Source organism: Populus nigra, chromosome 17, assembly GCF_951802175.1.
Source record: "Populus nigra chromosome 17, ddPopNigr1.1, whole genome shotgun sequence".
Classification (NCBI taxonomy): Eukaryota; Viridiplantae; Streptophyta; class Magnoliopsida; order Malpighiales; family Salicaceae; genus Populus; species Populus nigra.
The window spans coordinates 2,408,185-2,433,815 of NC_084868.1; the positions used below are offsets into that span (position 1 = coordinate 2,408,185).

Here is a 25,631-nt window from a genome sequence, read left to right on the forward strand (position 1 = left end):
GAGGAAGAGAGAAGTTCAAGAAAGGCGGTAGAGTCTGATATGAGAGATTACCAGAAGAGAGCCGAGTCTTCGAAAGGAAGGATGATGGCTTTACAATCAAAGATGGAGATACGAGAAGAAGAGTTAAAAGAGATGAGAAGCCACTACTTCGAGATGGAAGAGGAGCTCAGTAAGGCTAAGCAAGAGCGTCAAGAATGTCAAGACTACATGGACAGCTTTACAGTTCAAATTAACTCCAAAATAGCCGAGCTAGATATCGAAAAGGAAGAACTACAGAGGGTAAGGGATAAGTTGGCCCGGTCAGAGGATATGGTCCGAGTGTTGGAAAGAAGTAATGAAGCCCTGTTTTGTAATCATTGTATGAACAATTTCTATTTATAAGAAGACCATGACCTATCTTTTTTTTCTAATGTGTTTGGTAAGTTACTATGATAAGAACTTGGCAAACCCTCCTTTACAGTAATCGGGTCAACTCAGAAATCTTGCCTAAAGGATTACGAAAGTCATGAGTCGACTCTAAAATATACATTGCACGAGCATCATATTAACACATCATATGCATGCCAGATCGTGAAACATAGGTCCCACATCCAAAATCCACAACACCCGGTCTCGAGCAAGAATGGAGAACGAAGAGAGAGCTCACTTAGAGTCACATTATCAGACAGAGTTGGAGTCCGTGAAGAACGAAGTTTCTCGGCTAACCGATTTACTGGAGCAGCTTCTAAGAGCTAAGAATGGGGAGGGTACATCAGCACAACAACTTGAAGGAGCACCAGCAGTTCACATTCCTCAAACATCTCAAAACCAGGGGGCAAACTCGGCCAATGGGCAGCAGTTTGTGCCTATTACTCCTATTCTACCAACTCATGCTCCAGTCACTGTTGACTTAACAGCGGAAGGAACCCCAGATAATAGGTCTCCCAGTCTGATGAACCAGAACAAGTTGTTTGCTTTGGAAGAAAGATTAAGGGCAGTTGAGGGTAATGACTGGTTTGACCCTATGCGAGCAGCTGAAGTATGTCTGGTACCAAACATCGTGGTACCAAAAGATTTCAGGATACCAGAGTTCATTAAGTACACTGGTTGGGAATGCCCAAACACTCACCTTCGTTCCTACTGCAATAAAATGGCAGAAGTGATCCGCGATGATAAGCTGCTAATCTATTTCTTTCAGGATAGCCTCTCAGGGTCCGCTTTGAGTTGGTACATGAGGTTAGATAGTGTCAAGATCAGAAGCTGGAGAGACTTGGTGGAGGCTTTCCTAAAACAGTACAAGTTTAACATGGAAATCGCTCCTGATCGAACAAGTCTAATGGCAATGGAGAAAAGGAGCCAGGAGTCAGTAAGGGTTTATGCGCAAAGATGGAGGGATGAGGCAATGCATGTCCAATCCCTTTTGATAGAAACAAAGATGGTGAGCTTGTTTGCTAATACCTTCAAAGCACCCTATTATGAGCACCTAATGGGTAGCTCCTCTCAACATTTCTATGATGCGGTACGCATAGCTGAAAGAATAGAACAAGGGATCAAAGCTGGGCGAATAGCGATGCCAGTGGAAAAAAGGGTTTTATTGGAAGAAAGAGAGAAGGCGATATTAACAATTTGGAAGGCGGGTATAAGGGCAAGAAAGTATATTCCCACAATCCACAAGTACCTACCTCTCAATTCTCACACATGAACTTTAACCAACCTTTTTCCCCTAATCGAACAAATAACCAGTCAAACCACCAAAATCAAAGACCCTATATAAGATACCTTTCAGAACAACTATCGCCACTACCCATACCTTTGAAGGACTTGTACGCCAAACTATTGAGCATTGGGCACATCGCTCCTATCCCTACACTACCATTACAACCACCATTCCCAATTTGGTACAAGCCCGAGTTGACTTGTGAGTACCATGCGGGTAATCCCGGGCATGGGATTGAAACCTGTTACACTTTCAAGAAAAGATTGTTGGAGCTTATTAAGATAGGATGGGTATCATTTGAAGACAAGCCCAACATTAATTCAAACCCGTTGCCTAAACATGCCTCAAGTAGTAGTGGAATAGGCATGATAGAAGTTGGAAATCAATGCAAGATGTTGAAGGTGTCTATGGAAAAGATGTACGACATGTTAGTACGATCAGGATTTCTAAAGGCGAATGTGGGAAGCCATCCGGCTGTAGGTGATTATTGTGAGTTCCATGGAAGAGATGGACATCATATTGAAGATTGCATCGAGTTTGGGGAAATAGTTGCAAAAATGTTAAAAATGGGGCAATTGAGAATTGAACCCATGGAGAGCAGGGTTGAGGTGAGCATGATGGAAGGTCAAGATGAGATGACAGGAGTATGCAGGATCCAACAAACGGCTAATGGGCCCCCAAGGCTAATCTTGGTTAAACCATCCTACACAAAAGGGAATCACAATGCCATGCCTTATAATTACGGTTATACCTCCAACGTTCGAGCTCCTTTGTTCCAGACCGAGATAAGTGGCTTAACCAGGAGTGGTCGTTGCTTTACGCCCGAGGAGATGAGAAAGGCGAAGGGCAAAGAAGTGGTAGATCTGGACCAAGCATTAGAAGTTAATAAGCCGGTAACGGAAGAGGAGTCGAATGAATTCTTGAAGTTGATCAAACATAGTGAATATTGCATAGTAGATCAACTAAAGAAGACTCCAGCTAGGATCTCCCTGATGTCCTTGATACTCAGCTCGGAGCCGCATCGAAACGCCTTGCAGAAGGTACTGAATGAGGCATATGTACCCCAAGACATTGAACACAAAACCATGGAGCATCTAGTGGGGAGGATCCATGCAACTAATTACCTATACTTCACGGCTGATGAACTTGATGCTGAAGGTACCGGACATAACAAGCCCTTATACATTACGGTTAGGTGCAAGGACTGCCTCATAGGAAAAGTACTCATTGATAATGGCTCGGCCCTTAACGTGTTGCCAAAGCATATTCTGGAAGAAATGCCGATCGATGAATCCCGTATAAAGCCGAGTACTATGATGGCCAGAGCGTATGATGTTTCACCTAGGCCAATAATTGGGACTTTAGAAGTGGAGTTGTATGTGGGACCACAATTGTTCCTAGTAACACTTCAGGTTATGGATATCCACCCTTCCTATAGTATGTTGTTAGGAAGACCTTGGATTCACGCAGCGGGGGCAGTAGCTTCGTCATTGCACCAATGCCTGAAGTATATCATGAACGGGATGTTGGTAACTGTCAAGGCCGAGGAAACAGTATCCATGATAAAGAATGTGGCTGTGCCTTTTATCGAAGCAGATGATTGCAAGGATAACAATATACATGCCTTTGAGATTGTGAACACCGACTGGGTGCCGGAGAACACAGTGCTTAGAAGGCCAAGGATCTCAGAAGCGACAAGGATGGCAAGTCTAGGCTTCTTGAACCGCGGGATCCCATTTCAGTATAACCTTATTATCGGGATACCAGGAGGGGTTAATCAGGCAAGGATAAAAAGTGTTGCTCAAAGATTTGGGTTAGGGTATCAACCTAACCAAGAGGATTATCGGTGGGCTGCTGGTCGAAGAAGGGCAAGAAGGATGGCTAGAATTAAAGGAAGAGAGCTTGAAGAAGAAAAGCTAGAAATCCCTCCTCTTAGCGTGTCATTCCCAAAAGCTGCATACATAATGCAACATGATAAAGAAGCCGAAAGCCTTGGTCAAGAACTGTCAAACATGGGCATAAATACCTTGGGGGAAAACAAGATAGAAGAAGAAGACATGAAGACAGTAGCAAGAAAGGGAGATGAAGCACTCCCACAACTGTCGGTTTACACCATAGAAGACGTCTCCGCCAAGACCTTCGTGCGCAAGTTGGCTCAGGACGAGAAGTTCCAGAACTGGGTGACCCAAGAAGCTCCGGTGGTTTTCAAAATGTAAACCAACTTTGTTTGCCTTAGCATGCTTTTGTCATTGCTTATGTTTGTTTTTATTTCCTCTAGTTGACAATCAAGGCTCATGATGTCAGCTAGATTTTATGTTTGTCATGGAGCCCACCTTTTCTTTAAATAAATTGTGAGATCATGCACTTTTCACAAATTGCCTTCTTTCTTTATGCATTTACACCAAGCACTTCCCGCTTTCAGGAATCCTGAAAGCGGATCTCCTACAACATCACATACATTCAGCATCAAGAATAAATGGCCAAACTTGAATGAACATGTGATAACTATGGAAGAAGAAGAGTGGGATGAAAGCAATATCAGTGAATTCACCAGGCTAGTAGAACAACAGGAACAGACTTGGAAACCTGCTGCAGAGGAACTCGAAACCATCAATGTAGGCAGTGATCAGTTCAAGAAGGAGTTAAAAATAGCTACCCTAATTACTTCTGAGCAAAGGATAAAAATGATCGCCCTATTACAAGAATATTCAGATGTCTTTGCTTGGTCCTATGAAGATATGCCTGGTTTGGATACAAATATTGTAGTACACAAGATACCGTTGGAGGAAGGTTGTAAGCCAGTCAAGCAGAAGCTGAGGAGGGCCCACCCGGATGTCTGGATGAAGGTCAAGACAGAACTCGAGAAGCAATGGGATGCTGGCTTTCTAGAAGTAGTTAGGTATCCACAATGGGTATCTAACATTGTTGTGGTGCCTAAGAAAGAGGGGAAGATTAGAGTGTGCGTGGATTTTTGGAATTTGAATAAAGCTAGCCCCAAGGATGATTTTCCGCTACCACACATAGATGTTCTAGTGGACAACGCTGCCCGGAGTTCCACGTATTCCTTTATGGATGGTTTTTCAGGATACAACCAGATAAAAATGGCTCCAGAGGATAAGGCGAAAACAACTTTTGTCACACCTTGGGGAACATTCTGCTACAAGGTCATGCCATTTGGATTGAAGAATGCAGGAGCGACCTATCAAAGAGCAATGGTGACTTTGTTCCACGACATGATGCACAAGGAAATTGAGGTGTATGTAGACGACATGATTGCCAAGTCTAAAAGGGGAGAAGATCATGTTGAAATTTTGAGGAAGTTGTTTGAGAGTGTTGCTACCCAATTTTTGACCCATGTTTTGATAAATTTTCAGAAAAAATCCAAAAATAGCGAAAAACATTGAAAATCTAAAAAAATACATTTTTAATACATTTACATCATTTTTAGCATTTTTAGCATCGTCTCAAAAGAATTTAAATTTTCAAAGACATTTGGAACGCATTCAACTTTTAACGCGTTATTTTTAAAATCATTGATTTTCTTCATTGAGTCGACGTTGATATTGCTCGTTTTCAAAAAATACAAAAGAATTAAGAAAAATCAAATTTACAAAAAAAGAAAGAAAGTTGAGGGACCAATTTTGAGATCCATGCAACATTTTACCTATAAATACTGGTCCACAACTCAAACAAAGAGGGGGGGGCAATTTTGCAATTAAAGGGGCAACAAAAAAAACCTAAGTGCTGAACATTTTTTCCTCTCCTGCACCCTAGACAGCCGCCCCCCCTTCCCCTGGATTTTCTTCTCTGCTCCCAGGCCGCCGCTCCCTTAGAAGAAGAAAAAACCAAAGCTTTTCCTTCCCCCCAGCCCCAAAACAAACCAAAAAAAAAGGGCCTCGATTTCCCTTTTCTTCTTCTCCATCAGCGACCGAACCAGGTCCCCTTACCTTTTTTTCGTTCGGCCTCTAATAGCAGCAGCCAAGAGAGCGGCCACAACGCTCCATTTCCTCTGCTTTTCTTCCCCAAAACCGTTCCCCTGCTTTGTGATTTTTGCTCAAAAGAGCACCCTAGGTAGCCGCCGAAGCCCCCCTCTCAATCTCACTGTCTTCTCCCTCAACCGAAGCCGCCACCCCCCTCTTGATCAGATTTTTTTCTCTTCTTCTCGCCAGCCTAGAGCTTGGCTCTTTGGACTGCACACAAGCCTCTCCTTCTCAGCCACCTCGTCTTTCCCTCTCCAGCCGGCTCAACTTTTCCCCCCATTTCCTGCTCATCACCGCCCCAGCTGCCTTCTTCTTAGTCTTCTCCCAGCCCGCGACCCCAGCCTTTACAAGAGAGGAAAGCCATTGCAGATCCTCCTTCTCCAACCGGCTTTCAACAGTGCCCACAGACCGGCCACCAGCAGCAGCAGCCGATCTCCTTCACCGCCGGTCACCAGCCTCCAGCACTCCTTGCTGCCAGTACATGGGACAAGGAAGAAGAGGATGAGCAGCAGCAGCTGATCTGCAACGAATCAGACCCAAAAGAGGCCGTGGCAGATCTGAAAAGAAGGAGAGCCGGAATTGTTTGTGTTGTTGGTTTGCTTTGCAGGTGACCGGGAGATGCACCGCCGGTACGGACGAGAAGAGAAGAAGGAGACGATCCCGATCTCCTAGCTTGCTGGTCTTCACCGGCGGCGGCGCGTGAACCCACGCGCCGCCACTGTTCCTGCGGCACTGTTCCGGCTTGTAGAAGTCCTTCCGTGCAATTTCTGGAGTTTTAGGGACCATTTTTGTAATTTTTAAATTATGCAATGTAATTTTTGTGTAGTGTTGAATTTTTTTTTTAATTTGTAATGTGGATGTAACAAAAAAAAAGAGAAAAAAGAAAAGAAAAGAAAAAATATAGTGAAGGCGTATGTGTGTTTGTATTTTTTTTTATGAATGTTTTTTTTATGATAAAATTGCAAGAATAAAGAAGAATTTAAGATTTTGATTTGCTCACGGATAAAGAATTATGAACTTACATGTAAGTCGTATTTCTAAAATTCGATGAAAGAACAGAATTTTTAAAACTTCTTTAACACATCAAGTTCACGAAGCAGCTTACCTCAGGTAGGGTGCGTTAGGGGTGCTAATACCTTCTCTAACCACAACCAGTCCCTTACCCGTGAATCTCTTATAAGACCAGTACCCGGGTTTCCTAGTAGCCTTCAATAAATTACTAGGTGGCGACTCCCAACGAACCAATCAAAGCAAAAAAACACAACAACGAAAAATCGCCAAGCCGACGCCGCGCGGATTTTTTGACGTGCGATAGAGAGGTTGAGGAAATATGAACTAAGGCTTAATCCTGCAAAATGTTCATTCGGAGTCAAATCGGGTAAGCTGTTAGGATTTGTGGTAAGTGATAGAGGTATAGAGGTGGATCCAGATAAAGTAAGGGCCATCCAAGCCATGTCATCCCCCAAGACGGAGAAAGAAGTAAGAGGATTCTTGGGAAGATTAAACTACATTGCTCGGTTTATAGCTCAGCTAACAACAACGTGTGAACCTATATTCCGACTACTAAGGAAAAAGAATCCCGGAACCTGGAATGAGGAGTGTGAGGAGGCATTCAATAAAATCAAGCATTATTTACAAAATCCACCCTTACTGGTTCCTCCGGTATCAGGAAAGCCTTTAGTATTATATCTCACAGTAACTGAAGCAGCCATGGGATGTGTATTAGGACAGCATGATGAAACCGGAAGGAAGGAAAGAGCCATTTATTACTTAAGCAAGAAATTCACTGAATGTGAGTCTAGATACACGGAGATAGAAAGGCTTTGTTGTGCGTTGGTGTGGGCGGCAAAGAGGTTGCGACATTATATGTTATACTATACCACTTGGTTGATTTCAAAAGTGGATCCTCTGTGGTATATTTGTAACAAGCCCTTTCTCTCAAGTCGAATTGCAAGGTGTCAAGTTTTATTAGCAGAATATGACATAGTATATATGACAAGGAAAGCCATGAAAGGAAGTGCAATCGCGGACCATCTGGCCGATAATGCTGTTGAAGATTACGAACCTTTGGATTTTGATTTCCCTGATGAAGATATATTGTCAATAGAGAAAGAAGAAGAGAAGACAGATTGGTGGACGATGTTTTTTGACGGTGCAGTGAATGTATATGGTAATGGGGTAGGTGCGGTAATAATCTCTCCCGATAAGAAACAGTATCCAGTTTCGGTTAAACTGCATTTCGAGTGCACCAACAATACAGCTGAGTATGAAGCTTGTATCCTCGGTTTAGAAGCGGCATTAGAGTTGAAGATAAAGAAGATAGATGTATACGGAGATCTATTTCATCAAATGAGTAAATGAGTAAATTCTATTTCATCAAAGCTTTCAGCCAATTTGGAGAGGTATTCCTGGTATGGTCTCAATTTTTCATCCCTTGTCTGCCATTCACCTTTTACCTGACAGATTATTAGCATTGAGTCTCCATATACCTCTAATTTCCCTACCTTCATCTCTAATGCAGCTTCCAATCTGTGGATGGAAGCTTCATACTCAGCTGTGTTGTTTGTACAACTAAAGTGCAGCTTTACCGAGATAGGATATTGCTTTCCTTCTAGGGAAATTATCACAGCACCTGCCCCGTTGCCCGATACATTTACTGCGCCGTCAAAATACATGGCCCACCAACCACTCTTCTCTTCCTTGTCCGTTACTAGCACATCTTCATCAGGAAAGTCGAAGTTCAATGGCTCATAATCCTCAATAGCATTATCGGCTAAATGATCATCAATTGCGCTTCCTTTTACTGATTTTCTTATCATGTAGATGATGTCATATTCAGCCAACGGTATTTGCCATCTGGCTATTCTACTCGACATGTATGGCTTTTCAAATATATACTTTAGTGGGTCCATTCTTGAGATCAACCAGGTAGTGTAGTATAACATATATTGTCGCAACCTCTTTGTACTCCACACTAGACTACAACATAACTTCTCTACCATATTGTAACGGGATTCACACTCGGTGAACTTCTTACTCAAATAGTAGATGGCTTGCTCCTTTCTTCCTGATTCATTATGTTGCCCTAACACACTACCCATAGCTGATTCGGTCACAATTAAATACAAGATGAGTGGCCTTCCGTGCACGGGCGGTACCAACAATGGTGGTTTTTGTAAGTACTGCTTGATCTTATCAAAAGCTTTTTGGCAATTTTCATCCCATGTTCCAGGATTCTTCTTTCGAAGTAATCAAAAAATCGGTTCACATGTGACTGTAAGTTGTGAGATAAAACGGGCAATATAGTTCAAGCACCCCAAAAAGCCTCAAACTTCTCTTTCGGTGTTTGGAGCGGGCATGTCTTGTTTGGCTTTTACTTTGTCGGGGTCCACTTCTATGCCTTTATTACTCACCACAAATCCTAATAATTTGCCTGATTTCACCCCGAATGTACACTTTGCAGGATTTAATTTCAACTGATATTTTCTCAACCTCTCGAACAATTTCCTCAGAGCTGGGATATGGCTTTCTTCATCTTTGGACTTTACGATCATGTCATCCATGTAGACCTCAATTTCCTTATGCATTATATCATGAAAAAGTGCTACCATTGCCCTTTGGTATGTTGCTCCAACATTCTTTAATCCGAATGGCATCACCTTATAACAGTAAGTTCCCCATGGAGTGATAAATGTCGTCTTTCTCTTATCTGCTTCAGCCATTTTAATCTGATTATAACCGGAGAAACCATCCATGAAAGAGTAAGTGGAACTCTTAGCAGCATTGTCCACAAACACGTCTATATGAGGTAACGGGAAGTCATCCTTCGGGCTTGCTCTATTCAAATCCTGAAAATCCACGCACGCCCTGATTTTGTTGTCCTTCTTGGGAACCACCACAATGTTAGACACCCATTCAGAATATTCTACTACTTCCAAGAAACTTGCATCCCACTGTTTTGTTATCTCTTCTTTTACTTTAAGCAATACATCAGGTCTTGTCCTTCTTAGCTTCTGTTTGACTGATCGGCAACCCTCAATCAAAGGTAACTTATGCACTACTATTTCAGTATCCAAACCGGGCATGTCATCGTATGACCAGGCAAAAATATCCACATACTCCAGCAAAAGGGCGACCAACTCACTCCTCATATCTATAGTGATCAACATCCCTATTTTCAACTCCTTTTTGTCATGCTCGGTACTTACATTTATTAATTCTAATTCCTCTCTTGCAGGTTCCCATACATGTTCGGATTGTTTTATAAGCTTCTTGAACTCCTCAATGTCCTCTTCACCATCTTCTTCCTCATCCACTGAAGTTATAGTTTTATCAAAATTAGGCCAATTATTCTTAATGCAATGTGACACGACCAAAAGATTGATGTCTTTTTCCAAATGTAGGAGTGTCGAAGTAATAAATAACCCGGCAAGACCGGGGTCGAACCATAAGGAGGTTAATTGTATAAATTATAAACAACAATAATACAACAACAATAGTAACAACAATAACAATGACAATAATAATAATAATAATAATAATAACAATAATAATAATAATAATACTAGTAGTAGTAGTGGTAGTAATAATAATAATAATACCAATAATACTATTAATAATGATAATAATAAAGATGATGAAGAAGAAGTTGATGAGAACTTTGAGATGGAAGATTAACGTAAGGATTAAATAATGATAATAACAAATGTCAAGGTTAAAGGATCCACTAATGGTATTTCAAACAAGTATAGTATAAACTCTTATTATTCAATTGGAAACCACACACAAGGAGGTTCCAATCAGATTATAAATTGTTAAAATGATTACATTAGTTATCTTTTTCAAATAATGCTAATACTTGTAAATGTTGTCAGGCATTCATGATTACAACTTATGTTAACAACAAATCAAGTTCCTTTCATAGCTCAGGTGTCGGTTATACCACAGTATGGGCTATGAAAGTGCCAAGTATTTGTTGTACCAAGTGTTATACAACATATATCTAGATTAACCATTTAACAAGCAAAGTATTAAAAGTGAACAAGATAACAAATATAAAGCATGTTAGTATCCAACATTAAGGTCCATGTTAAGTTTATATTATACTTATTCTTACACCATTAGTATACCCTTTTCACCTTGACATAAGTAACTTAGCTACACATAATGAAAGAAAGAAACATAAACAAACAAGATAAGAACATAAATGAGAAAGAAGTTAACTAAGTAAAGAAAAGGAAATGAAAGGCATAAACAAGTGATTAATATAAATAAAACTTAAGCATTACAAAAGAGAGAGCAAGAGCATGATCTTGATCTGAACACCAAGATGTCTAAATACATGGCAAATACCTCCTTTTATAGGCCAAAATTTGGAACTATTGATTTGTTGACTAATTGATGAGTGGGTGGCCACATCTTGACTTGGTAACAATCCTTATCTTCTTGTCTGCCAAAAAGGTCATTGATAACGTCAGGATTTGAACAGATTCTCCCATGAAGGTTCTAGACAATTGTCTCAGCTTTCCAGGAAAAAAAAGATGAGGTCATTTGGACTTCTAGAACTCGAGATATGGGCAAAACATTGAACAGTGTCTGGGCTGCAGGACAGATTCGGACTTCTCCGTTGTTGCTACAATTTGGACTTGAAAAAGGCCTTTTTAAATCTTGGGCTCCACATGAAAGTTGTAGGCCTATGTCTTATCTTTCTATTCATATAAAATGGATCTAAATCCAAGATCTACAGCTTCAGATATGACCCAATTACCGAACAGTGTTCCGGTTTAGACTACACCAGCATCTCTTTTCTAAGTTTGGCCATCTTTTTGTCCTTTCAATTTCAGTACTTCAACTCATCAATCAATTCTTTCATTTATGTGATAGGCCTGCATTTAAGATGAACATTTACCATAAATTAAAGGTATCTTATATTTTTAGATATGTTATTATAAAACATGTTTTAGTTAAGGAGTTATTGATACTTCAAGTGCAAAATGATGATATAAAACCTTGATAAAAATGCACTTTTAAGTACTAATCATAATGGGTTTGTAAGTTTATCATTGTCCTGCTTTCAGATTCCCTGAAAATGGAAAGTGCCTTTGTTATGAGTTCATAATGGAAAAGGTGAAACTAGAAGGCATGATGAAGGGAAAAACAAAGCATGATCTCATTAAAACTTGAAATGATAGAAGGGCTCAAAACAAAATCTTGTTGCCAATATCTTAAGCCACGATTATTGGCAATGCAAATTTATTCAAACAAAATGCAGTAAAACATGAAAAGCAAGCAATCAACAAATGTTTACTTTTGAAAGATGATTGGGACTTCTTGAATTTTCCAATTGTTCAACTCTTCCCCTTCGGCTAATCTTCTCACAAACTCAGGTAGATTATCCTCTAGAGCACTCACAGTCAGTTGGGGTAGTTCTTCATAGGGGTTCTCTTCATCTTCCAAACCTCCTTGGGGTTCTTGTTTGTTGATCTCTTCTAGATAGTGGATGGTAGCACCGCTAAATTCTTTGCTCATCCTCTCAATTTCACCTCCAGAATTGATCACTTGTGCAGGTCGTGGGAATGTTATGTGGATTGGAGGGATCTGGATTTGGCCCTCATTAGGCTCCCTTCCTTCGATTCAAGCCATCCTCCTTTATCTTTTAAACTCGGCCGCTCTCTTGAAATCTTCCTTTCTAGGTTTAAAACCTAAACCGAATCTCTGATCGGCGCATTTCATCTTTATTACGTTGATCCTTTCGGGCATTCCTGTGATAGGGTCATATTGGAATGGCAGTTCATGCTTCAGAAAATATTTAGTAGCCATCCTTGCAGCCTCAGAAACCTCTGGTTTCCTTCACACTGTATTCTCATGTACCCATTCAGCATTTACTACCTCAAATGCATTTAGGTTTCCGTCCTTACTCTCTTCAGTCTCTATATAAGGAATCGACACGTTTCTCACCATGGTTAAAGCTTTTTCAGCTTTTACTGTCACCAAGTTCCCATTGATGATAAACTTAACCCGTTGGTGTAATGAAGATGCAACGGCTCGTGCTGCATGGATCTAAGGTCTTCCTAACAACATGTTGTATGTGGGATGAATATCCATCACTTGTAAAGTAACTTGGAACGGCTGGGGGCTAATTACAAGCTGAACATCAATATTTCCCATAATCGGCCTTGGCGAACCATCATATGCTCTAGCTGTCATGGTACTTGGCTTCATATGAGAGGCATCAACTGGCATTTTATCGAGCACATGCCTTGGCAACACATTCCAAGCAGAACCATTGTCTATCAGAACCTTAGCGATCACACAATCCTTGCATTTCACAGTGATATATAATGGCTTATTGTGACCAATTCCTTCATGATCTAGTTCATCATCTGTGAAGTAGAGATAGTTAGTGGCTTGAATCCTTCCCACCAAATGTTCTATAGAATCCTGTGTGATATCTTGAGGAACATATGCTTCGTTAAGGACCTTCTAGAGAGTGCTCCTATGCAACTTTGAACTCAAAACAAATGACAATAAAGAGATCCTGGCGGAGGTCTTTTTCAACTAGTCCACCACACTATATTCACTGTGCTTCATTAGCTTCAAGAACTCGTTAGCCTCCTCATCGCTCACTGGTTTGTTGACCTCATCCATCTTGACCCATTCCACCACATTCTTCCCTTTTGCCCTTCTTTAGTCTTCTAGCTCTTCAGGAGTATAGCACCTTCTACTTCGGGTTAACCCCCCAATTTCAGCATGAAAAGTAGGAGCTGGTCTTGTGGTATGAAAAGAATAACCATAATTATAAGGTGTGGTATTATAATTTCTATTAATTGTGCTCATAGGTCTTGCCAAAATCATTCTTGGGGGTCCTCCCTCCGTTGGTTGATATCTACAGACTTCAACCTTTTTGTCGAAACCAATCATGGTTCCTACTAGGTTTTCTTCGAGCGCCCCTATCCTCAACACTCCCAACATCATCATGTCTTCTACTTTTGCCTGAAACTCTTCACAAGAATTTATATGGTGTCCCATATGCTGGTGATACTCACAATATTCACCCTCACGTTCTATGGCTTGCTTTTCGATGGGTGCTTTGAGGTACCTAGCCTGTTTTAACATTTTGTACAATTTATCCATTGTCAACTTTAGGACATTTATACCCCTCTTTTCTTCTTTCAAAGCATTCACTCCACTTCCAGAAGCATGGTGCGGTAGCGGGTTGGATTTTATATTAAGAAAATCATCAAAGGAAATCCAACTAGCTTTGATGAGTTGGAGGATTCTCCTTTTGAAAGACACATAATTGTCAATATTATGGTCAGTGATACCAGCATAGTACTCACATTTTTGGTCTGGTCGGTACCATTAAGGAAAAGGTGGTTAAAAGGGTGTTAAAGGAACAGGTGTTACTTGGCCAATGTTGAGCAATCTTTGATACATCTCACTAAGAGGTATGGGAAGTAGGGGCAGTTCTTCTTGGTTTGCAGGGAAGTTTTTGTGTGGGTGAAATGTGTTCCTTTGGTGGTACGGGATATTTTGGGTATTTGTTTGGTTTTTTAGATAAGGCGAAGTGAAATTTACATTGGATGTGGGACGAATGGTCATGAGTAGCCTGAAGTTGTGCTTTCTTCCCTTACCTTCACCTTCGACGTTGTGGACGTCAGCCTCCTTCTTGCGTCCAACAAAACTCCTTTTTTCACTTGGGTCTGTGATCCTACCCATTCGAATGGCTTGTTAGATTCGTTCGGCTATAACAACCAAATCAGAGAAGCTTTGTGCAGAACTTCCCACCAAGTACTCAAAGTATGGTGCCTTAAAAGTATTGGTGAACAAACCTGTCATTTCCTTCTCCAATAATGGTAACCTGTTCTGCCATTTCGCGCCACCTTTGTGCAAACTCCCTTACAGATTCCTTATGACCTTTCTCCAACGAATGCAAGCTTGATCTATCAGGGGCTATGTCTATATTGAACTTATATTGCTTAATAAAGGCATCAACTAGGTCTTTCCATCCCCTTATGTTGGTGTTATCCAAACGCATGTACCAAGTGAGAGCGACATCGCTCAAACTATCCTGGAAGAAATGGGTTAACAACTTCTCATCTTGCACTACCTCGGCCATCTTATTGTAATATAACTTAAGGTGGGTTATTGGATATTGAGTTCCAGTGTATTTGATGAATTCTGGCATCCTAAACTTTTTAGGAATGACTACGTTCGGTACCAAACACATCTCGGCGACTTTCACCGGGTCATACAAATGATTTCCCTCAACTGCCCTTACCCTCTCCTCTAGGGTAGCCCACTTCTCCAAACCTTCAGCTCCTATCATTTTGTCCTTATGAGACCCCTCCATGGTTAACTCATCAGCATGAGGAATCCTCATCGGGTATATAGATTGAGCTGGGAAATGCGTAGTATATTGGGGCTCATGCGAAGATCCACTTGCCCCCATGTTTGGTAGGTTGAAGAATGTCGGAGGTGTCGGTGGTATCTGAGCGGTAAATGTTGGTTGGGAGGATGTCCCTTCTCCTGACTTAGATCTCAGGGCTTGTTCGAGTAAGCTAGTAAGCCTAGCGACATCTTCCTTCAGACCGTTCAAATCCTTTTGATGTTAAGCATCCAATTGAGTTCTTTCTTCATTTTCCATTTTTTTCCTAACCGTGTGTTATGAGTGTGTTTTAATGGGGGACCTATATTTCACCTGATGTGCAGTATTATGACAATTCATAAGTGTATGTTAAAAAATGCATGAATGTGAATGCAACATATTGGGCATGGATTATTTCATGGGAGGGTGACATAACAACCGTTATTCTTTGGATGCGTGGTCAGATCTACATCCGATACTTATTGCAATGCCGAGAGGAGATCTGTTTAACCTTTTACCATCTGAGCTTTCAGCCTTGAATAAAAAAATAAATAAAGGTCTCCGTCTTTTTTATTTAACCCATAAAAACTTTCATTACAATAACTGATTCATCTTAATCTATTAAAGGGGGAAAGGCACTGCCTCTATTAGCTATAGCTTTTAGAAATATATCGGTGTTATTCATGCTCCTTCGATACTTCACGATGTCCCCTCCAACTTGACGAGCCTCCGCTCTTAGCCAATGAGCTTCAGCCGCAGCTTAGTCAATTTTCTCTTGAAATTCCCTTATTTTTATAGTATGGATCAAGTTGTTTCTGGATAGAGAATTATTAGCAGTATCTAATATTTGAATGTGATTCTTCATCATTTTTTGACTTTCTAGAAATTGTTCGGTCTTTGCTTCTACCTTTGCCAACTTAGTCCTCAATGCTTTTGCTTCAATTTTACTACTATTGAGTTCAGTTCTCAAATTCTAGGTGGCTTTGACTATCTTCTTGGTTTTAACCAACTCCACTTCAACATCTTTTAACTGGCTCTTGAGTTCTTTTATATCTGCTAAACGTTTGCTTGACACAGCTTGAGTTTTGACGGTCGATTCCTCCCAATATTGGGCCTTCTCCACCTAAAGCGTCTTCTCCTCATTGATGACTTAGGGATTCTAAGTCATTCATTGCTTTCATCCGGTCTCGGCCCACCGAGTCTCTTTCTTCCTCAGCCAATTTCCTCATAGCTTTTTCTTTGGCCAATTGATGCTCTAATGACAGTCTCAAATCCTCCTTTGTCTTAAGCTCGGCTTGCAATTATTTTACTTGCTCTCTCAGTTCTTCTTCACAACTCACCCTCTTCCTTCGGGTGCCCACGGATTCTGAAATTTCTACCATGTCGGAAACTCTTTTGTCATGCCATTCAGGATATTTTTCACTAACTGTGGGATTCCTTGATCCATTCTCCTTCTTTATTAGCAACAAAGAGTTCTAATCCTGCTTAATGCTTTCTAACATTTCCATGGCGGCCCCTTTATAGACCCCAGTAAATTGAGCTATGTCAATTGTCCTAGGAACACTTTGTATGCCCCCAAGCTACCTTGCAACTAAAGCAGGTGCGTAACTGATGTATCCCGTTACTCCAATTAATGGTACCCAAGGCTTTTCTCCACAACTCATCAGGCTTGTCATATTCCTCATCCAAGGAGCTTTCTAGTTAAAAATGCTTAATGGAAGCCTTTGCAATTTTAGCCTCCAATCATCTTCAAAAAAGCTCTCCCACTCTTTTGATATAAACAATTCGAGTGGCTTTTGGTCAAACCACCAGAAATTATTAAATATTGGCGTCTCCGTTTCTATATGGCTTACCAACCAGATGAATAGTAAAGAGACACAACACCTCATGGAACCTTTACTCATTTTCTTGCAATGACTAAGAGATAGGAAGGTTTCAGCCAAAATTGCGGCACACGGGTTGATCTTTATCTTTTCATATTCCACAAACAAGTTAGCAGCTTCCAAACTGATAATTCCCGTAGTAGAGGGACATAGAACTAAACCAAATATTCCTAAAGCCAATATTCTATGTTTTTCTAATTTAGCACCTGGGTTAGCCGTTTTAGCAATCAGCAACTCCTCTAGTCATTTCCATCTAAAACCCCCAGAGTTATCTTTCTCTCTATACAGTATTAGTTGAGGGATCCCTAGCAGTTTGGCAAGCTCGTCCATGGTGTCGTCAATTCTCTGGCGAAAGTACACTTTGTAGGCATCCTCAGGGAATTCAATCAACACACTATACTCTTCAATGGTAGGTGTCATGTCGACATTTCAGAAAGTGAAACGACGGTAATCGGGATCCCAAAAATGTATCATGGCTTTTATAGTTGATGGCAAAACTGGCACTTTCAACAGGTGCAAAATCGCCCTATACTTCATAGCAAATTCTGCTTCATCTATCTGATACTTAGTTAGTGAAAACAATCGGCTAGTGTCATTTATTATGCACCTGACATCTTTGAGTAGCGGTGTCCCACCGGCATTTGATCTAGGGCAGTATCCCTCGGTCATTTGCAAGGATTCAGATTCGAGTCCGTACTCAACAGTTGTTACCTCATGAATAACAGTCATTATGTCACCCGAAAGTCCTGTAATGAAAATGCTTACATGTTATGCATATCTCAGTGAAATTATACAGGGACCAATCCTAAAGAATATCTTCTAGTCATTAAATGCATCTGGGTAGTTTTGCTATCTAGTCTCAAAGGTCTTTCGCATACTCAGTGATCATCCTCAAAAGGTTAATATGAGGTTTACAAGCAGCGTGAAGATAGAGGCCCTGAGTAAAATCAGTTTGGCATATCAACCACTATCAAGCAAACAAATCATGCAAGAGTTGGATAGTTTCGCGAGCCTTACCCAGGCTAAAGCCATTGGGGTGTCGTTACTCCTCCACTTATCTTAAGGTTGGTACCACATGTATATATAAAAAAAATGAGCTTGAATGATGTGTGAAGGCCTTATATTCATAAAAATATGAGTAATTATGCGTGCTAAAACATTGAAAAGAGAAAAAAATAATTAAAAATAAAATAAAATACATAAAAATACATAATAAATAATAATAAACAATAAATAAAATAAATAAATAAATAAATAAAACTTGATAAACACCAACAACACAAAAACAACAAACATGTTTAGCAATAAAAGAAAAACAAAAAAAACAAAGCTTAGTCCCAAAGTCCCCAATGGAGTCGCCATTCTGTCGCACCCGACATTAGGCGGCCCACAAAATAATCCTTGATTTATAAAAGAAGAACAAATATCTGGCATCTTGTTCTTTTAGGAAAAAAGGTGTCTTATTTAAGGAGTCGCCACCTAGTATTATGGTCACTAGGAACCCTAACTGGTCAACAGAGATTCTATGGTACGAGATTGGTTACGTAAAAGGGAAGATATTATCACCCCTTAAACGTTCTGCCTGAGGCGTTGCAAGGGAAGATATGGTCACTAGCATTGTTGATTTTGTCTTAAATTGCTAAATAGTTATTGGTTTATGCTCTGATGGTTTACTTGCAATATTCCTGACTCTGGCGCCAGTGAATATTCGACTACGGATAATTCCAACTATGGCGTTGATAACTATTACGTAGCCATAAAATAAATTTAGATTAATATTTTTTTATTCCTGACTCTAACGCTAGTGAATAAACAAATAAAATAAATTCATTTTATTACGCATTCACATATTTTTCTATTTCTTATGTAAATGAAAAAAAAAATTAAATCAGTGTTTTTTTTTATTCCTGACTCTAGCGTCAGTGAATAAATAAATAAATTTATTTTTCATACATGCACATATTTTTTTTTCTTGCTAAATAAAATAAAATATAACGAATAAAAATAATATAAACTTAAACCAGTATTTTACTCCCGACTCTGGCGTTCTTGAATAAACCAGTAAATTTATATTATTTTTATTCATGCATACACATATTTTTTTCTATTTTTCTATTTCTCATTTTTTTATTTTTTTATTTTTTATTATTTTTGGGGCTGGGCCCAGCTCAGCCCACATGGGCTGGACGAAGCCCAGCTAGGCCACAGCACGCATGAACTAGCTTTATGCGTGCATGGCGCTGTGCCAAGGTAATTAATTACCTTGGCACAGTGCCTAATGCACTAAACTTTCAAAAGAAAAAAAAAGAATGAAAACAAAGGAAGCCTAACTTGTTACAGGTTGCTTCGCTGGAGTGTTAGTGTGTCGGGCGACGATCAGTGGTGGCGTCCGTCAATAATAAGCTGGAATTCCTCCTTCGACCTCTGCCTTCCTGCCCTCTGTTTCCTCTGCCCTCGTCTAAAAAATTATCCTCGTGCTCTGTTTTTCAAATTCTCCCAACTCTCTCTCTGTTTGTTTTCGTTTTTGTAGTTTTAGGCCGGTGTCTTTTTGTAGTTTTTGTTTTTTCAAAAATTCAGCTGGTGTCTTTGTGTTTCGGGTTTCTTTCTTCTCTCTCTCCCTCTCTCTCTCTCTAACCAACCTCTGTTTTTTCAGTGCTCCTCCGTTTATATAGAGTTCGGCGGGTGGTAACGGGCAGTAGGCTGAGGGTCGACCACCATTAAGGCGCCTAAACTGAAACCAACGGACGATTTACTGCTGCAACGTCTCTTGGACTTTACTGTGGAAAACAGCCACTAGTTTAAAGAAAAAGATGAACAACGTCCCTTCAAAACGACGCCGTTTGGGATATGAGATGGTCATTTGCGTTTTGACTCGTGAAGTTTCGAAACTTTTATAATTAAACCCCTGGTTTAAACTATAATTGGCCCCCTGCATTTGCGCGCCTTGTTCAATGTAGTCTTTGGATTTTAATTTCGCAATTTGGACCCCCAATTAACCCCAAACTTTGTTATTTCTTCAATTAAGTCCCTGATTTCACTAATTTAATTAAATCCAACGTCCAATTAAGTCTAAAACTTACCAATTCTCTAATTAAGCCCCTGATTGGATTAATTAAATTATTTCCAAGCTTTATTAAGTCTCAAAACTTACCAATTATCCAATTAAACCCTTGATTGGATGAATTAAATTAATTTCAAGCTTAATTAAGTCTCAAAACTTATCAATTCTCCAATTAAACCCTTGATTGGATGAAATAAATTAATATCAAGCTTAATTAAGTCTTAAAACTTATCAATTCTCCAATTAAACCCTCGATTTGATTAATTAAACAAGACAAAAATTTAATTAAATCATTAAACTTCCAATCATGTTGCCCTTAAACCAAATTTTAATTCATTCTTCATTTATTTTATTTTACTTGTTTTTCCATCATCATTATTATTATTATTTTCATCATTATTTTTTTTTATCCTTTTCAATAAACAAAATAATAATAATAAAAATAAAAATGGTCAAAAATTGGGTTATGACAAAAATTATAACAAATATTTTTTTAAATTGACTAGCATTCTTTTATACAACCCTTCATGCTATTTGTTTTAAATTCTATTCAATTTCTTTCCTTCCCGTGTCTATTTTTCAAGCATATAGTTAAATAAAAAGATTTGTTCTCCAAAAACAAAGTTGTAAAACCCAATTGGATCCATGACCTATGTGATTGATTTGGAGGATTGACTCAAGTTAACCTGTGTTGATCAAAACATTATCATCTCAAAATTCAAAAACAAAAAATGGTGATGCCTTGAATTGTTTTTAGTTAAATCAAGTTTCAAACAAGATGATCAAGTTCTGGTTGGAACCATTAGGTTGAGCGATCACAATTTTAGTCAAATCAAGTTTCGAATAAGATGATCGAGTTCTGGATGGAACCATTAAGTTGAGTGGTCACATTAAGCTAACTCCAATATGGTTGAATTTAAAATCTAAGTCATGTCGTTGGGTCAAGTTAAATTAATAAAAAGAAAAGGAAATGTGTTATCTCATTATTTTGTGTTGATTTAATTTTAATTTTTACTTTTTCTAGAAAAATATTGGCATATAACTAAATAAAAATAAATAAATACTATAGTGTGGCACTATATCATGTTTCTTTATTTACATATATCTCTGCTTTTTGGTGTACTCTTTGATTATCACTAGCCACTCTTTTTAGCATATATTTATGCATATGATTATTGGTTAATTTTATTAAATACAAGCATCAAATTTTTATTAAATTTTTGTTTTTGTTATTAGAAGAAAACTTTAACAATGCCTATATATTTTTTTTATGTTAAAATTAACCTCTAAATTGGTCCATCGTGAAGCGCAGATACCAAGAATAATTAACTCTATATACCGAGTAATATTTGCAAGGCTAGAATAGCTCAACGAATAATAATGACTCTTTAATAAGTCAAAAACTATTAAAATTAGGTTGGACAATTTTATGATGAGTGTTAAAGATGTTATATGATTCTTTTGATATATTTAATGACTCTCTTTATTTATTTAATGATCACATGTGATTTGGGTAAATAATTTTTACTCTTTGTTTCTTTTAAACTTAAATTAGTAACATTTTGGTACAAATCAAATAAGATATGCTTTTTTAGGTCTGCATCCACTTATACATTAAATAGCACTTTAAAAGAAAATTAAACTCTTTGTTTGGGATTTGAGGAACAATTTAATAAGATATTAATGTGTTGTACGTAGATTGTGTAACAAGGCCTATTAAATGCATAAATGGATCAGATGGTCAAATTCAAGCCTAAGATGAGGTTTTAACTTGCCAAGCAACTTTTCTGACAAAATTGACAATAACTTTCCATTTAACCATTAGATTGTGATTAGATTTTTCTGGTTGAGGTTAGGAGGGCCCTCAAAGTAGACTTATAAATTGTTTGGTTTTTTTATATTTTAGTAATTTCCTATTTAATTTTAATTGTTGACTTTTTTTTCTCTTTGCTTGGAATTTCTTTTTCTAGATGATATAGGTGACAAACCTATTTAGGACACTATGATTCTTATATTTTTGAGATATTTATTGGAAGATTAATTTTATTAAGAAATAACAATTCAACTAGGATTTTGTTTGGCCCTTTTTGTGATATCATGTCTTTTTATTTCCTTTGAATCCTACTCTAGTTAGTTTAAGTTGCATCATTAGTATTATGATCTTTATTATCGATTGAGCTTGGTGAGAGATTTATTAGTCCCTTTGAATGTATATGGGGTTTGGGGTCTTTGAATTTGATCTTAAGCCTCTTGTATATCTTATCCATCTTTATAATTTCTCATTCTCTTTTAGCTAACACCATGTAAGAATATTTGATGTGATCCTTGAGGCTTTTAGGAATTTTCTAAGCTTTAGTTTTTCTATGGGACATGATAACCCTTCCACCATGCTTTCTCTTGTCTTTCTGTATATATGTAGCAAACATCCTATCTTTCAATCACCTTTTTTTCTCTAAACAAAATTAATAAAAGATAAAGAGTTGAAGGAACTCCTATATATATAAAAAAGGAAGTTGTGGAGAAAAAGGGCTAGAAAGAGGAATAGTAGGGCCACCATTATCATCTACCTTGTCATCTTTCTTCTAATTTGTAAGTGACACAACTAAAAAATTGATATCTTCTCCCAAGTGCAGGAGTGTCAAAGTAATAAATAACTCGGCAAGACTGAGGTCGAACCACATAGAGATTAACTATATAAATAACAACAACAACAACAAAAAGTTAAAAAAGACTTTGAGATGTAAGATTAATATGAGGATTAAACAATGATAAAAACAAATATAAGGTTAGAGGATCCACTAATGGTATTTCAAACAAGTATAGTATAATCTCTTTTTATTACTCAACTAGAAAAAACACACAAAGCCGATTCCAATTGCATTATAAATTGTTAACATGATTACATTAGTTATCTTATTCAAATAATGCTACTACTTGTAAATTTTGTCAGGTATTCATGATTATAACTTATGTTAACAACAAATCAAATTCCTTTCATAGCACAGGTGTCGGTTATACCATACGGTTTGAGCTATAAAAGTGCCAAGTATTTGTTGTACCAAGAGTTATATAACATAAATCTAGATTAACCATTTAACAAACAAAGTATTAATAGTGAACAAGATAACAAATACAAAACATATCAGTATCAAACATTAAAGTCCATGTCGAGTTTATACTATACGTATTCTTATACCATGAATGTAATCTTTTCACCTTGACATAATAAACTTAACTTAACATAATGAATAAGAGAAACATAAATAAACAAGATAAGAACATAAATAAGATATAAGTTAACTAAGTAAAGGAAAGGAAATGAAAAGCATAAACAAAAAATTAATATAAACAAAACTTAAACATTACAAAAATATAAAGAAAGAAAGCAAGAACATGATCTTGATCTAAAAACCAAAATGTCTAAATGCATGACAAATGTCTCCTTTTATATATCAAAATTTAAAATTATTGATTTGATGACTAATTATCACTTTATATATATATATATATATATATATATATATATATATATATATATAAGGTAATGACAGATCTTTAAAAGAAAATTATGTGTATTTGCTTAGCGGCACACGGCGAAAAAAAATAGTCTGGCTCTGGCCATGCGTATATGTGAGTGCTTTATGTCAAAGTTTCTTTGGGCAGAAAGAGGAATCATCATCCATCAAATTTACTAAATATTGAAAGTTATAGCAAGACCAACAAGGTGATGGTTACATAAGACTATAAAGGAGAAAAGATCGAAAAACAGAGCTTTCCTAAAATAAAAGGCTATCCAAGACAAGCGACGGAGTCCTTGTTTCATGAACAGCCTGCCTTGCTAAACTGTCTGCTACTGCATTCGTTTCTCTCCTTGTAATAAAAACAACATTTCCATAGTAATATAAAAGCATAAAGTAGAGCTCCATTGATGAAGACCTTATTTCTTAACCAGCTATATCTGCTAATTAACTAAGGATATCCACTTGGTGTACCGGGTGTACTGGGGTTGTCCATCGGCGCATACGTATCATTGTTAAAATTATACAGGAAACGCTTCCTTCCTGCACCAAAATGCCATAATATTGATCAAAACAACATAAAATGCTGGAGAAAGAAGAATCTCTGTTGAAATGTAAATAAGAATAGAAAACTTGTTCTGTAATTTTATTGGCAGAAAAACAACCGTGCCCAAATCAGTGCATCGCAGTCACAAACCTTGTATAGGTTTCGGTATTGCGGTGGACATCCCAATGGACAGGAGGAGCATGATTGTTATAAAAATTGCCACGGCGATCACTTGGAAGCGAGCCATGGTATCTTAGCTATGTCAGGAGGTTGAGGTAATAAAAAAAGGGAGGCAAATCGATGGTGATGAATGTAGTTTGAAGCAAGGTATTTATAGTGAAAAATTAAGGGAACTAGTCGGTAAATAAAAGTGATAAGTAGTACGACTTTATTATAAAATAATATGATCGATTTAAGGGAAATTTGACGAAGACCTTATAATAACAACATTATTTTTATAGCGACATAAAAGCATAGAGTAAAGGTCCATTTATGAAGACGTTATTTCTTAACTGTTACCTACTCTAATAAAATAAATGGAAAATTCTGAGGAGTATAACTCAACTGGTGAGGCTCTAGGTTTATTCTCTAGAAGTCATCAGTTCAAGTCCCACAAACCTCATAACTATTGGAAGCTTACATGATCGTTAACTTTAGAATCCGTAAGATTAGTCAAGTTGCGTATAAGTTGATTTAAATACCCATGTTAATAAAAAATACAGTAAACCCATCTCCTTTCCTATTTTTATGCACAGTGAAGGAGTTACCCCATTTTTTTTCCTTTTCTTTTCTTTTATAAAAACAAGGTTGGAGGTCAAGTTAGTGTGTGTAAGATGGAAGAATATTTGTTTTCTCAATTTGTATAATGAGGTGATGCTAGCTTGTGATAAGTATTAGCTTCTACTAAAGCGAGAGTAGGCCTAAATGATGCCCCGTCTACGAGGTAATCATATATATATATATATATATATATATATATATATATATATATATATATATATATATATTTCTTTTATAAAAACAAGGAGGTCAATCTAGTGTAAGTTAGTGTGTGTAAGATGGAAGAATATTTGTTTTCTTTTGATAAGTGTTAGCTACTACTAAGTTTATCATTGGCTTCTTTAGCGAGAGTGGACCTAAATGATGCCCCGTTTACGAGGAAATGAGTGTAATTGATCATTAATTAACTTTAAATTGGTTGTAACAATTTATTTTAATTTATCATAGTTTCAAACAAATATTATAATATTTGATTTATTTTTAATTTTATAAACATTTATTTATATTATTATATCATTAAGTAAAAAATAATTAAAAAAATAAAGATGTTAAATTCAGTAAAGTCTATGACCTAGACAACAGGTTTTGTGGGTGAAGCGGTATAGCTCAGGTTAATCTAATATGTCACTGTTTTAATATTAAAAAAAAATCATCTTGAGTTTTTTTAAATCACACTTTTACTAGTTGTTCAGATCGTATTTGAACCCGTCAGGTTAACCGAGTCATGTCGGGACAACTTCTTTTCAAGTTAATTTTAAATCCATGCTAGACAAGAAGATGTATTGAGCGGTTTCAAAGT

At 37.7% G+C, this 25,631-nt stretch overlaps 1 long non-coding RNA gene across 1 annotated transcript; it reads right to left on the reverse strand.

The window, feature by feature from the left end:
* Window positions 1-23,665: 23,665 nt before the first annotated feature.
* LOC133676875 (uncharacterized) lies at window positions 23,666-24,454 on the reverse strand. Its single transcript, XR_009835677.1, has 2 exons — window positions 24,203-24,454; window positions 23,666-24,048 (listed from the first exon to the last, which is right to left on the reverse strand). It is a non-coding gene; the product is annotated as an uncharacterized LOC133676875 (long non-coding RNA).
* Window positions 24,455-25,631: the final 1,177 nt, after the last annotated feature.